At 39.7% G+C, this 12,821-nt stretch overlaps 1 protein-coding gene across 1 annotated transcript in view; it reads left to right on the top strand.

Annotated features, from left to right (window-relative positions):
• The window catches only part of FARSB (phenylalanyl-tRNA synthetase subunit beta), a 35,872-nt gene that overhangs the window by 22,043 nt on the left and 1,008 nt on the right, over positions 1-12,821 (top strand). The gene's annotated exons all lie outside the window — the stretch shown is intronic.

Raw genomic sequence — 12,821 nt, 5'->3', positions numbered from 1 at the left:
TACCAAGAGTTTACTTTAGTACTGAAAAATATTTACAAATGTTCTATATTTTGTGTTGTAACATGACAGCTGATGTCAAGAAACTGGAAAAAGGCCTCAAAAATAATCCTAACCCAGGGAAGAAGTTATTTCTAGATATTAGTGCTGCTCAGTATTCCTGATGCTGTAAGATTTACAATGCTCACTCAAAATCCCTGCATTCCCATGACATTACTGCCCCACACATTTAGTGCACAGGGTGGATTATGCCTTGTCATGTGCAATATATTACAAGCAGTTTGTGGCTTTTGGTACAAAAAAAAAAAAAAAAAGCAGGCATCTCCTACTTTCTGTTTCACCAGTGATTCAGAAACTCTCCTGGGATGGCACATGGATTCCTTGCAGTTTTCTTGACATTGAAATTTAACCTTGCTATCTATCAATGCAGATGGCTGATACTCTGGTGCCATAGCAAATGCAGTGTCACTGCACCAACTTAGCTTGAGACCTTCACTGCAGAGATGGTTGGAAGTCAGAGTAACTTGGAGAATTTTGTTTTGGTTTTTTAGTGGTTGGTTTGCTTATTTGTTTGTTATTTTTAGTTTTTCTTAAGGTTCACAATTTGTCAATTAAGCATGTGTGAGAGAGATGCCAGCAGATGATGGAGTAAGGTATTTGCTCAGTGAAACAAAGATACCCTGCAACATCTTAAAGAGACCTCAAGATACTGAAATAATTCATAAGAGCAGTGCCAGTTACTTCAGAGGTTTGAAATCAGGACATTTACACATGGCACAGATTTTTCGAGGCATCTGCACCAAGCTGTTTTATTGCCTGTGCCAAATTACAAATTTGTACAGTGAGATTTATCCTAGGGCTCTGATTTAGAGAGATTTAGAGGCATTGTCTCTGTCCATAATCTTAAACAAAGCTTGAAACCAGTAAGCGACACAGTGTAAGGTAGAGTTTAGGCCAGTTATTTTTACTCCTTGTGTAACTGATGAAAATAGTTCCACTGATTATTGAAAAACAATACAGGGAATAAAATCTAGCTTGAAACGAGCAGCAGAGAACAGATAGAGATGTGCTGGGCACATATTTGACACTTTTCCAAATCCCTCTGGAAACTGAAATGCCTGTGCTGGGGTCCTGCTTGGTCCATATGTGCACTGATGGTCATTTGAGCTCCTTCTCTTCTGCCAATACCTCAGTGCCCTGAGATTTGACCTCAAGGTCACAGTGGTTTTGCCTCTCTAGCAACACCTGGGAAAAAAAAGTACAGATGCTAGAAAATATGGGTGAAATTGTGATGTTCCCCTGGCCTTTGCACTGTGCTTTGGTGTAATCTGAGCTAGGTAATAAATGGAGAAGAGCTGCTTACAGCAGCCCTAAGGAAGAGAGGCTTTTGACTGACTGAATTTGGGGATTTCAACATACATTTGACACTCAATGCCTTCCACTTTCTTAAAAGTTACTAATGGAACCTTCTTATTGCCACTGAACACACAAAATTAAAGTTTTAAAGACAGAAGTCTGAAATGCTCCCCGTTGCTTTAAAATGCACAGAATTAACTTTTTGACAGTGAATCCTATTGGCCTAGAAGAGCATTCTAGTTTTTATCTTTGTTTTATGGCATAGGCATCCATAATCAAATATAGATGGAAAAGATCAATGATCAATCCTCAAACTTGTATGTGCTCCATCATAAAAAAAAAGCATAAAACTTTTGAGACTTAACCATTCCATACCATTAATAAAATGTAAATATCAGTATGGATGTGTATGATTAGAAGTAAATAATTTTTTAAGTTTAAAAATACAAGTAGAAAGAGATAACAAATCTAGTTATATGTTCTCAGGTAATTTCATAAAATTATTTAATTGTTAGTTCACTTTCATTGGTTTTACTTCCCTTGAACAGAAAACTAGAGGCATTATTATATTGAAAGATATTCTTAATTTCAAGTTTTATTCAGTGTTTTCTGTAATGTTTTAGTGATCCTGTGCTTTTGCATGACCATCTGAGGTGACAATTTAACATCACAGGAGGTGATGTTAATCATGGGGTTTGAGTCCAGAGTAAAGCCTTACTTAGGCTGAAAAGAATAAAGAAGGGCTTAGGAAATCCTGACAGTGGATTATATATCAGTCTTCAAAGGAGTGGTGTGAAGTGGAAGGTGTAATTATCTTCACTCCTAATGTAACATTTAAGAGTCCCTTATTTAAGAAAGAAACCCCTGGTTTGGCAGTACCTTTCAGGAGTCTCCATACTTTGCACATGGAATTTAACAGAGCACAAACTGTTTGAAAAGGAAAGATGATATCCCTGTTTTATCAAAATGAAACAACTTGACAGGTTCACAGAAAATGTTACAGAGAATCTTCTCCCCTGTCTGCCCCACTGGCCTCCCTGACAAAACTGAAATAGCAATCTCATGAAAACAAGCAACCCCTGAAGAGAATCAACTTGTGACAGGAGCTTCCTTTTTCTACAGGATTGATTCTCAGGGATTTCAGCTACCTCTTGAATTTATTAATTGAATTTTTTAAACTAAATGTTCATGCTATTCATTCTTTTAAGGTAATGATCAGCTTAGCAAAGCTGGGAAGTCAGCCTATTTGTGTTCAATGTGAAAGGTGTACGTAATAAATAATGCTGCATTCAGTAATTGACAGTTGTCTTGGAAAAAAAAAACAAATCCAAAAAACCCCCAAAACCACCAGAAGAAGTTGCACTCCCTTCTTTTTACTGCCCTCATTTAATTAAATGAAAGGTATGGTGAAGTGTAGAAAATTTTAGTTCCACAGTAAATCATAGTAATAGCTTCCCATTTAATAAGGTTCAGCTGTGAAATTAGAGGTGTAATAGTTAGCTCCATAACTAAGAACATCCATAAACATTGGCTTTTATAGTAATAATTACACAATAAACAACTTGAAAAGAAGATTTACACCATGGACCTCAATTCACAAGACAAGAGGAGGGAAGTCTGGGACTAATTCCAAGTTAGAGGTATGGAATTGAACTGCAGCATCTATCTCTGGTGATCAGCTCAAACTGGGAGACTGAGCTATATGCAGATATTTAGTGCCTATATTGAGCCTGGCATTATTAATATCTGCCTTATTTTAAGAAATTGTAGCTTGATTGCTCTTAATTGCAATCCTGGCCTTTCAGCTGCCTGTCTTGGCAGCCTTTGCATTGGTCACAGATGTCAATAATTGTCTATTTACTCATAGATAACTAAAGGAAATGTGCCAATTTTTTTTTTACCAGGCCTCCAAATCTAATTTCTGACATACTGGGAGGTATCAGACAATTCTTAGTCCACTTAACTGGCATTCTTATAGGTGCCATTGCATAGCCTTTCAAATTACAAGTTTGTAGATAATCACATTTATTTGAAAACATCCATTCTTAATTAAACACATCAGCCAGCAATTCACTGTGCTCAAACCCTGTTAGTTTCACTTTTGCCACTACCCCACAATTTTTTTTTAACACTGAGGATCAACTTAGATCATCCACCTTGGAATACTGGCACCACATTTTTCTAGTAGTGCTGAATTTACAGTATTGGAACTCCAAGTTAACAGGAGCAGGCAGGATATTTGCTCTGAGAATTGCACCACAATTCTGATGCCTGAGACTCCTGGTGTTTTAGAAGCATCCTGGCAGATGTAGCCAGATCTATTCTTCATTTTTTCAGTGGAATAAGGACAACACCTTACTCTACTCAATAGTACTTCCCCCCCCATCCCAGATGAAAAGATTTATTAACAACTTAAAACATTTCTGTATCTTTAGCCAGTCTTGTTAGTAAATAAAAGTGCCTAAAATTTGTTTCCAATATCCCTAAGTCTTTTTTAAATGCTGTCTTTACTGCAGCCAGTTATTAATCTTTCCTTATTTTTTCAGTTCCTTGATTTCAGCCACCGTTAATAATCACATTTTCTGAAGTGCAAATTATTTCTCTCATTTTTGTCTCTGAGGAACTTTCTGATTTTTGACCACATTCATTTCAGCACTAATAGGAATAGGGTTTTGGACAAAAACATTCTTCTTTTTTATTATGAAACTGCTAGTACTCATTTATCAAATAAATTGTTCTTGAAGATCTTCCACTGTTTCTGTTTATTTCCCTCCCTACCTCCCAGATAGCTTAATGAATTAATAGTGAGAGGTAAGAACAGGTGCTTTTTTTCAAACCTGACTGATTTCAGTACTTTAAAATGTATTACCCTAATTCTGCAAGAGGTTTCAGAAGTGCCAGCAGTGATCATTAAAACAGCTTAATTATAAATTATCTCACAAACTTGGATGTTTGTCACTAGCTCTTCTTGATTTTCCAATGTTGGCCACTACTTTTGAGATCTAATTAATTTCTCATCCTTTTCTCTTAAACAGATTTTTCTGTAGCATCAAGAGAACTTAGTTACATGAAGAATAATAGTTCCAACAATTCAAAATTGCATTAAATTATCTAATAAAGTGGGTGTGGCTGCTTGCTTTATGTCCCTTTTACTGTCTCTTATCTCTGGTCTCTCCTTTCTGTAATACAGGTCTTCAGATTTATAGGAACTAAATCCCTATAAATTTGTGCCAAGCTTATTTCTGTTCTATCAAGCATCTTCCCACTCTGGTTTAATGCCTCAAATTTGATTTTAACTGCATTAATACCCAAGGAGATACCCAAGAAAGATGTGAAACAGGATGATTGCCTGTATGACTGATGTAGCCAAAGTGGGAGTTTACAGTATTTGGAGTATCTCCAGATAAATCTGGTTTATCAGCTCTGACACTGGACACCTCAGAGGTGTTTTGCTTTTGGAAGTGATGCTGGTAGGCCAAACAGCACAGAATTTGTGGCAAAACCCAGAGTTGGATTTTAGAAATAGGTCTCATTTCTTTAGCTTGGCATTATACTGTTGATCTTTAGTATGAAAAAGAGGCTTTCAGAGATGAGTTTGAAAAGGGCTTTTTCCATTCCTGTTGTCACTTCAGCTCTTCCCTAAACTTCTTGAATGTCCCTTCAAGTATCAACCCTTGTCCCCAAAAAGCTGTGTGAGTTAAAGTACATTATTTTAGCACAGCATGGGATAATAAAAGGTTTGACAGGCTTAGACTTCTTTGTCTTTTAAACTTTCATCACCAAATTATGTTTGACACACTTTTTTCCCCCCACATATGAAATTAAAGAAATTCAATTAGAGAACAAAGAAAGTATTAGTTTCTCAAATCCAGGAGATTATTTTAGAAGAGAAACTCCTTGTAATTGACTCATTTGGAACTATGTGTCCTGTAGTGGGAGGGGGGAAAAAATCTATGGCAACTGCAAAAACACTGTGAGGAAAGGTGTCAAGTGAGTTTGGAAAGAGACAGAAGCTACCTTCTACTGTCAAGCTGTCTTCTAGTGCCTCTTTTTGTAAGCATTAACTATTAAAGATTACAATCTTTTCTTCAGAATATAAAATTGCATTTTATTCTGACAGGTTAGGCATGCTCCAAGGAGTAAGCATTTCTCCTGGCAGTTAAGGGTTTTCATTTTCTATCAGTTTTTGCCAACCAGAACCATCTGAATCACTGGCATTTGTGTTCCTTGAGCTGGAGATGTCAATGTCTTCTCCCTGACAACTCTTGGCTCTTCTGCTCTTCCTTTACTGGAGGGGCCTCTTCAGAGTTTAATTCCTTTGGTTTTGGCCCCCAAAGGCAACTATCTTTTTTAATCACACATCATAACAAGTCTTAACAGATAAAAGCCTTCTTTGCATCAAGAATTTTAGATGTCTGGCTCAGCTTTGCATTGTATAATTATAGATTTAGGCAATTCCCAACTATTTACATTTTTAAATAGAAAATTATTTCTTAATAATCAACTATATTTTCAATATTGCAAAGCCTTCTCTATAAAAGAAATTATTAATCCAAGGCAGTAGCAGAAAGAGCAGCAATAGCACAGCTCCTTTCTCAGGGTGAAGTTCTGGCTTCTCTGAAGAAATGCTACATTTGCCCATCCCTACAGCTCCATCTTTCAACTCCATCCTCATCTGCTCAGCCTCCTGTGGCTGTATCTCCTTTCATTTTCTCTGCCATACTGATATTAATGCCACCAAATGTGAGCATGTCAATCTTATACTTGATAGTTTAGCAGTTCTCCAGTCTGGTGTGATTTTTCAACTTCAATATGAAGGCAGAGGGGTGGTGCTTCAAATTTCATCTTTATTTTGGTTTTCTTTTTCTTTCTGCAGTAACATTTTAAACATGAATTTGCAAGATATTGCCTCAAATGTTTAGATCAGTGTGAATGCAGGCTTCAAGGATACCTGTTGCCCATGGTGGAGGAACTGACTTGATCTTGGCTTGTGGTGTTAGAGAAGAGCAGATGCACAGAGAAATGCTGAGCTCACCCTCAGCTGAGGCATTTCTGCCTTTCTGCATTCCATTTCTGCATTTCTGCTCCTGCTGGAGCCACTGTGCTTCAGCCACCAGGCATTGCTTTGCAACATGAGCCTTAGCTGCTAAAACTAAGTGATGCACAGTTGCAGTGGCTGCTGAGATTCATTGTTGAGTGATGTATTACTCCCTGCCAGGTTGTTTTCTGAAAGGCATGAAATGGGGGAGCTGTGAAAGCAGCACATGAGGTGGCTCTTGGTTACCTCAGCCAAGGCACTGGGAGAGGAGGGCAGCCTGGTCTAGGACAGCAGTGATTAAACAACAAGCAAACCAAATGTGACACACTAAAGCAGACCTGCAGCCTGGCTTAGTGCTGGTTCTTGTTATTCTCTAGTGCCTCTATGAAAGCAGAGCCTAACAAGCTAAACCTGCTGCCTTGCTGTGCACACACAGAGTGTGCTATACCCCCTCCAGAAAGCATATGGCTTATTGTTTCCTACTTTCTGACAGATTCTGCTGTTTGCAAGGATAAATCATTCCTCTAGATATCCAAAAAGTGATTAAAACACTCATGGGACACAAATAAATTAAGTTTTTTAATATTCAAATTTTGGTGTTCTCTAGCTCAAGTGAAATAGCAAGATTTCTTTTTTTAAAAAAAAAAGTGAGCTTTACTTGGGATTAGGAATTCCTTAGTTTTATAGACAAAATAGCTGTGACATAATATCAGCTTAGGTTTGTGACTTTTAGACAAAGTATAGTGTTTCAGATAAATCTGGATAAATCAGATAAAGCAGCCTAAGAGCAAAGATTAGCTGTGTAATGGTAACTCTGCAAAGCAACTAAACTCCAGAGAGTTGGTTGCATGGAGAGTTGCTGTTTCTCACAGCTGTCCCACAAAGGCAAATTTTTTGAGCTTTATACACAAATACTGATTTCTACAGAAATACATTGAATTTGATAGATTTCTTTCTAAGTTTCCTACTCTTTTTGTTTCTGCAAGCAGTATTTAATAAGAAAACCCCAAATACCTGCATTCCTTAGCCTCAGCATCCACCCAAGTATTACCTTCCATTAGGAAAGGCAGGAACACAGTGATTTTACCCAGATAATTTTGTGTCTAAGGCTAACACAGGTAATAAAGAGATGCCTCAAACCTACTGCATTCTTGAACCACTTTCTGACATCCAGCAGCACCAAACAACCTCTGTTAAAGCTCCTGGACACTGCACAGCGAGAATGAAAAACAAATCCAGCTTATAGGGTTGTATATGAGGGTTCTGATGAGATAGAAGAGTTAGTTTTCCTCACACCCTCCCTGAAATACAAATTAATAGGAGCTCAGCCATTGACTTAGTTGTAATAGGAGAAGATGATTTACTGACTGACCACTGCAGATCTGTGGATCATTCTCCATGTTCCCAGCCTTGTTGTCTGCACAAGGACTCCAATATTCTATTTTTGGATATCCAGTGTAGCAGCCCAGGTAAATAATTGATTGTCACTTTACCCTCTTCTGCTCTACCCTGTGTGAGGAGGCTTTTGGAAAAACAGAGGAAGAGATCAGAATGAAAGATGCCCTTTAGACAAGGACATATTCATTCCTATCACACAGATACTGATTCTGTGATTTTTGTCAAGTGTTAATTATTTTCTTGAGAGGGGTAATTAAAGCACATGCCTTAAATTTAATTGTACTAATTTGAATTTCCTGGTGTGTCACTACAGTTAGGTGTGATCTGGGGAAATAGCTGTCATTCTGGCACAACTTTAGTCAGGATTTACAAATCAAGAGACTAAAGGTAACAAATACCCCACTGATCCCAAAGTATGGTTTTTCTGGGCTTGAGAATATAAGGGAGAAGAACTGCTGACAATGTGCAACTTATGAGAACAATTGGTCTCTCAGTTTGTTCCAAAAGTCATGGAAGATTTGAGATGTCTGTGATTTTAAGAATTAGCTGAAGGTAAATCATTCCATGACAAGATCTGATTTTGAGTTTGTTGGTTTGCATAAGGTTCTGGGAGCTTTTCTGTGCTGTGTATGTGGGCAGAAAGAGGGGGCTGGCCTGAAAGTGCCCCCTGACTCTGCATTTGGTTTGCATTTTCTGCCTAAAGGAGGAAATCAGTCAAAACTGTGAAGAACTCGATCCTAAAACCAACATCTAACCTCACAAAACTGAATTCCATCCAGTGTAGCACAGGCAAAATCCTTCCCCAGGTGAGCTGGGGTGAGGTAGTGAAAGGGCAGCTGGAGTCACCAAAGGGAGGAGGATGAAGATGAAAGGGCACTGAGGCCAGATAAGCTCTGCTCTGTTACCTCCTTAAGCTTCAGCTTCCAGTGCTCCTTCAAATTACAGGAACAAACAAGTGGGTTTGAAGGCTTAGTGCAACTGCAGGCCTATAATACAACTTTAATCTATTTCTTTTTGAAAGGAAGGGAGAGTAAGGTAGAGAAAAGAAACTGTGCAAGGTGTTTGACAACAAAGAGTGCAGCAAACTCAGAGCTCTTTGAGGGTCAATTAGCCAGAAAATGTGCTAAAGACTACATGCTCTGTTGGATTATTGGCCAAAGAATTACCCCAAAGCAATCAAAGTGGCCCTGTTGCCTGAATACAGAAAGGCAATTACAGATTTTGAGGACATGCTACAGAAGCTTTAATTAAAGGTATTACTTCTACATCACTGAACATTAGAAATTAAATTCTTACTTGCAGCCACGAGAAGCAGCTTTTGTCTTTGCCTTGTGTGTAGTGTGTCAGCATAAGGCAGGGCTGGCTTTGGCATCCCTTCTTTAGGAAGATGGATTGGATTTCACCCCACCCCTTCTCCTAACTACCACTTACACACCTGACATATTAAGAGGTGGGTTTCCACTGCTAGACCTTCAGGCTTCCTCTGGCATTGTCTGGGTCTCTATCAGCAAGGACAATACAAACTCTAACTAGATTTCAAGGTGAAGTTTATTTGTGTGCAGAGCAGAAAGGATTTACTATGTCAAGAGGGATAAATCTGTTACCCTTAAAACAGAAGTTAGAGTAAACTACAATATTTAAATGAATTTTGACTCTCAGTGTAGTTTATGGTACAACCAACCAGTTGCACCTACAAGAGCAGCCTGGCAGGATAATTGCACCAGCAGCAAACACAATCCCTTCCTAACACACCTGCTCAGAGTGGGGCCTCCAGGCCTGCTTTTGTGCCCCCCTGAGCAGGGACAGATCCTTGGACCATGCTCTTCACAGCCATGCTGTTCTTGGATGATACTGCATGGACAGACAGGACAAACCATGGTGAACTCCTGCTCAAGCTGCAGCTCTCACTGCCAGTGACTCTGGAAAGACTCCCTTTGGCATGAAGGCTTTGCTGAAACTTTAGAGTGCTGGGCTTCAGCTTCTAGTGTGGCTTAAACAAAGTAACAGTGTGTGCACTTTCTGCTGCTGTCCCATGTGTGCAAGCAGCTTCAGCACATGTCTTTCATACAGCCTTGACTCTCACTCTGAGGCTTCTACTTTACTTCAAGAGCTGAAGTCACACAACACTGCCCAGTCCATAACAGAAGCTTTGTTAGAAATCCTAACCACCATTAGGATATTTACTTGATAATACCAGAAACACACAAATTAGGATGAAAACAGTCCTTACCTTTGTTTCCTGGCTATTTTGAGGACCCTCCTGGTTTGCTGCCCTGCTCCATGGGTTTCTCAGATCCTCCTGCAGCCTGTGTCTTACCCCAGCACAGCAGGTTCCTCTGGCTCAGGTCTCCTTTTATGCTTGTGGTTGGTCCCTCAATCAAAACTCTCCCCCAGCTGCAAATGGTTGTTTCTCTTGCCCCCTTCCTGCTCAGGTTTTTCATGTTTCTTCTGAGATTTTTTTTTCCTTCTTTGCTTCCCTTTCAATGTCTGAATTTTTTAACCTGGAGTTTAGATTTGCTCCAAATTCTGGTTCCATGGCAGAGGCACATGGAGCAACAGCACCCAGTCCAATGCATGAGCCAAGCTCCTTCCCTCACCACCTGTGTGGTCAAAGGAAGAGTCACTAAGATGGGGAAGGCTTTAGATCCCCCTGAGGGATGCAGTCTGGAGGCCCTTTTGGCAGGCAGGAATATACTTTGAAGCATTCTGTAGTGCAGCCAATTACCATAATAATGGTTCCATTATGAACCAGAGTTCATAAACTCTCTGTAAACCTGTTTCTCAGCTCATGTTTCTTTGGTGCAAGAGCCATGTGTTGGCTGGACAGATGGGGGCTCTAAAGTTTTTAACAGGTTCTTTCATTTTTATTTGCTTATTGTCTGATCTTTTCCAGCCACAGAATTGTGCCCTGCAGTTGCCATGTCTGCAGAGCATGGGGCACACTGGTGACTGCCCAACATTTCAGGGTCAGCTTAACTAGAAATTGAGACGTTGTTTGAAGGTCCCATTTCCTGCACTTTGGGGACCTAAATGTTCCCCCTTGGTATTAATTATATATTTCCCTCTTAGCTGCAAGGAAGTGTAAAGAAAAGTAACATCATGGGCCAGCATCAGTTGCTGCATGAGATGGAAAATTCTGCTCAGTGTCTAACCCATAGCCTGGAGCAGCATATTTGGAACTCACTGGGACTAGGGGACCAACAACTGGTGATGGATAGCAGAGCATTTGTTGTGTATGAAAACAGCATTGTTTCACACAATGGGAAGTGGCACAGATCTGGGAAACTGCCCTTGTTAGATTGATTGAGTACAGTATTATTTTAGACCCCATCAGATATCTACAAGAAGTTTAAAAACAATTAAGTCTCATGACATAGCTGGCTGTAGATGGGCAAGAAGATAAAACAACTTTCCCAAGACTACACAGAAGGAAACTCAGACCAGACAAGTCAGACTCACAGCTTTTTATCTGACCCTACTGTCAAAGCTCTTTTTTCCCTATAGATTTATAGAGGGGTACCATACCAACATTATGAACTTCTGCTTGGCTCTTGTGCCAGTTCAAGCTTACAGTCAAGTGTCTAAAAGAAAGTCTCTGTGTGCTGCTCACATCTTTGGTACAATACCATCTTTATTTACAAATAGGAAAGCCTTTACCACTAAGGAAAAGGCAACTTTATTTTTAGGTTATGTTTTCACCCACAGTCTGCAGAGTGATCTGTATGTGTGACATTTGACTCTTTTCTAAATTTGTTTCATCTTGTTTTGAATAGTGCAGCCTGGCAGTGGCAAGTGTCTCTTTGGCTGGAGTCATGTGCCAGTAGCATCCAGGGTGAGGTAATTTCACTGTTGTACATCCAGTGTAAGTAGCTGGTTTGTGCTTGTAGCTAAGACTGGAACTGGATAATTTAAAAGATTCTGCTTCCAGATATTTTTAAAACAGCCTTTAAGCAGTGTTACTATGTTCACTTACTACTGTGGTCAGATTTCTCAAGGTGGCCAAAATTGAAGTGGACATTGAAGTAAATTTGCACCTGCAGCAACTCAGGCAAGAAAAAGACCTAATTGCTGTTCTTGTAGCTGCAAGTTACAACTACAAACCTCATAGGAGACACTTCTTAAATGAATTATTTCCACTGGGGAGCTAACAGAGAATATCTCTGGGCTTGACCACTAGTGATCAGAGGATCATGAAAATGTTCCTGAGATTTGAGGTTCATTTGGACATTATTGCCTTTTTAAGTAGCTCCTTGTACACACAGTAAAAGTTATGGGCTGATCCTGATACTTAAGCAGCATTTGGGGCAACCAGTGAGTAAGTTGCTGTCAGGAAATTGTTGTGATCCTTTTGCAGAGGACACTGAAGGCAGCAGCAGTAAAAGCAGGGTGGAGGAGCTTTCTGAGGATTCAAAATCTGTAGAATTCAGTGGCCTTGTTTCATCCTCTCCCCTCCCCTTTGATGTCCCAGCCTTGCCTGCTGCACAGCTCACAGGATGTCCCACACACTGTGCCTTGCTACCACACACTGGTTTGCAAAGAGGTGCTTTCAGAAGCAGCAGCTGGCTGGTCTGGTTTGGGTTTGTCTTTAGAAGGGCTATCAGATAAAAATGCCATTCACCTCAGGACAGAGGCCAAAAAATGCAAGTTTAGTTGCAATAGACAAGCTTGAACAAAGTGCTGGTAGAGCCACCACACACAGGGAAGTTCCCAGGTAGGAAAGTGTTTCCATGAAAAGGTCTGCACAGCTGCTCCAAGTTCTTCATGGCAAATCTAACTACTTTTTTGGGAAAAAGCTTCCGTGTAACATTTAAAAATTGGGATCTGGGTTGGAGGTAAGAGGAAGATGATCTTTGGCTTTCTTTGAATGTTCATTGTTTCACAGTTTTATGGTGTATAGGAGACTGATTAAAAAGCTCTTCCCCAGCTGAGGAATTCAGGTTGTTTTTAATTATGTAATAGGCAAACAAGGGTGACATGCCTACTTACTCTTTAGATGACAGCAAGCTTTATTTCTTTAAACAGACTAAGGTGG

Source organism: Agelaius phoeniceus, chromosome 10 (genome assembly GCF_051311805.1).
Source record: "Agelaius phoeniceus isolate bAgePho1 chromosome 10, bAgePho1.hap1, whole genome shotgun sequence".
Lineage (NCBI taxonomy): Eukaryota > Metazoa > Chordata > Aves > Passeriformes > Icteridae > Agelaius > Agelaius phoeniceus.
This window is presented reverse-complemented; position numbering and strand designations above follow the sequence as displayed.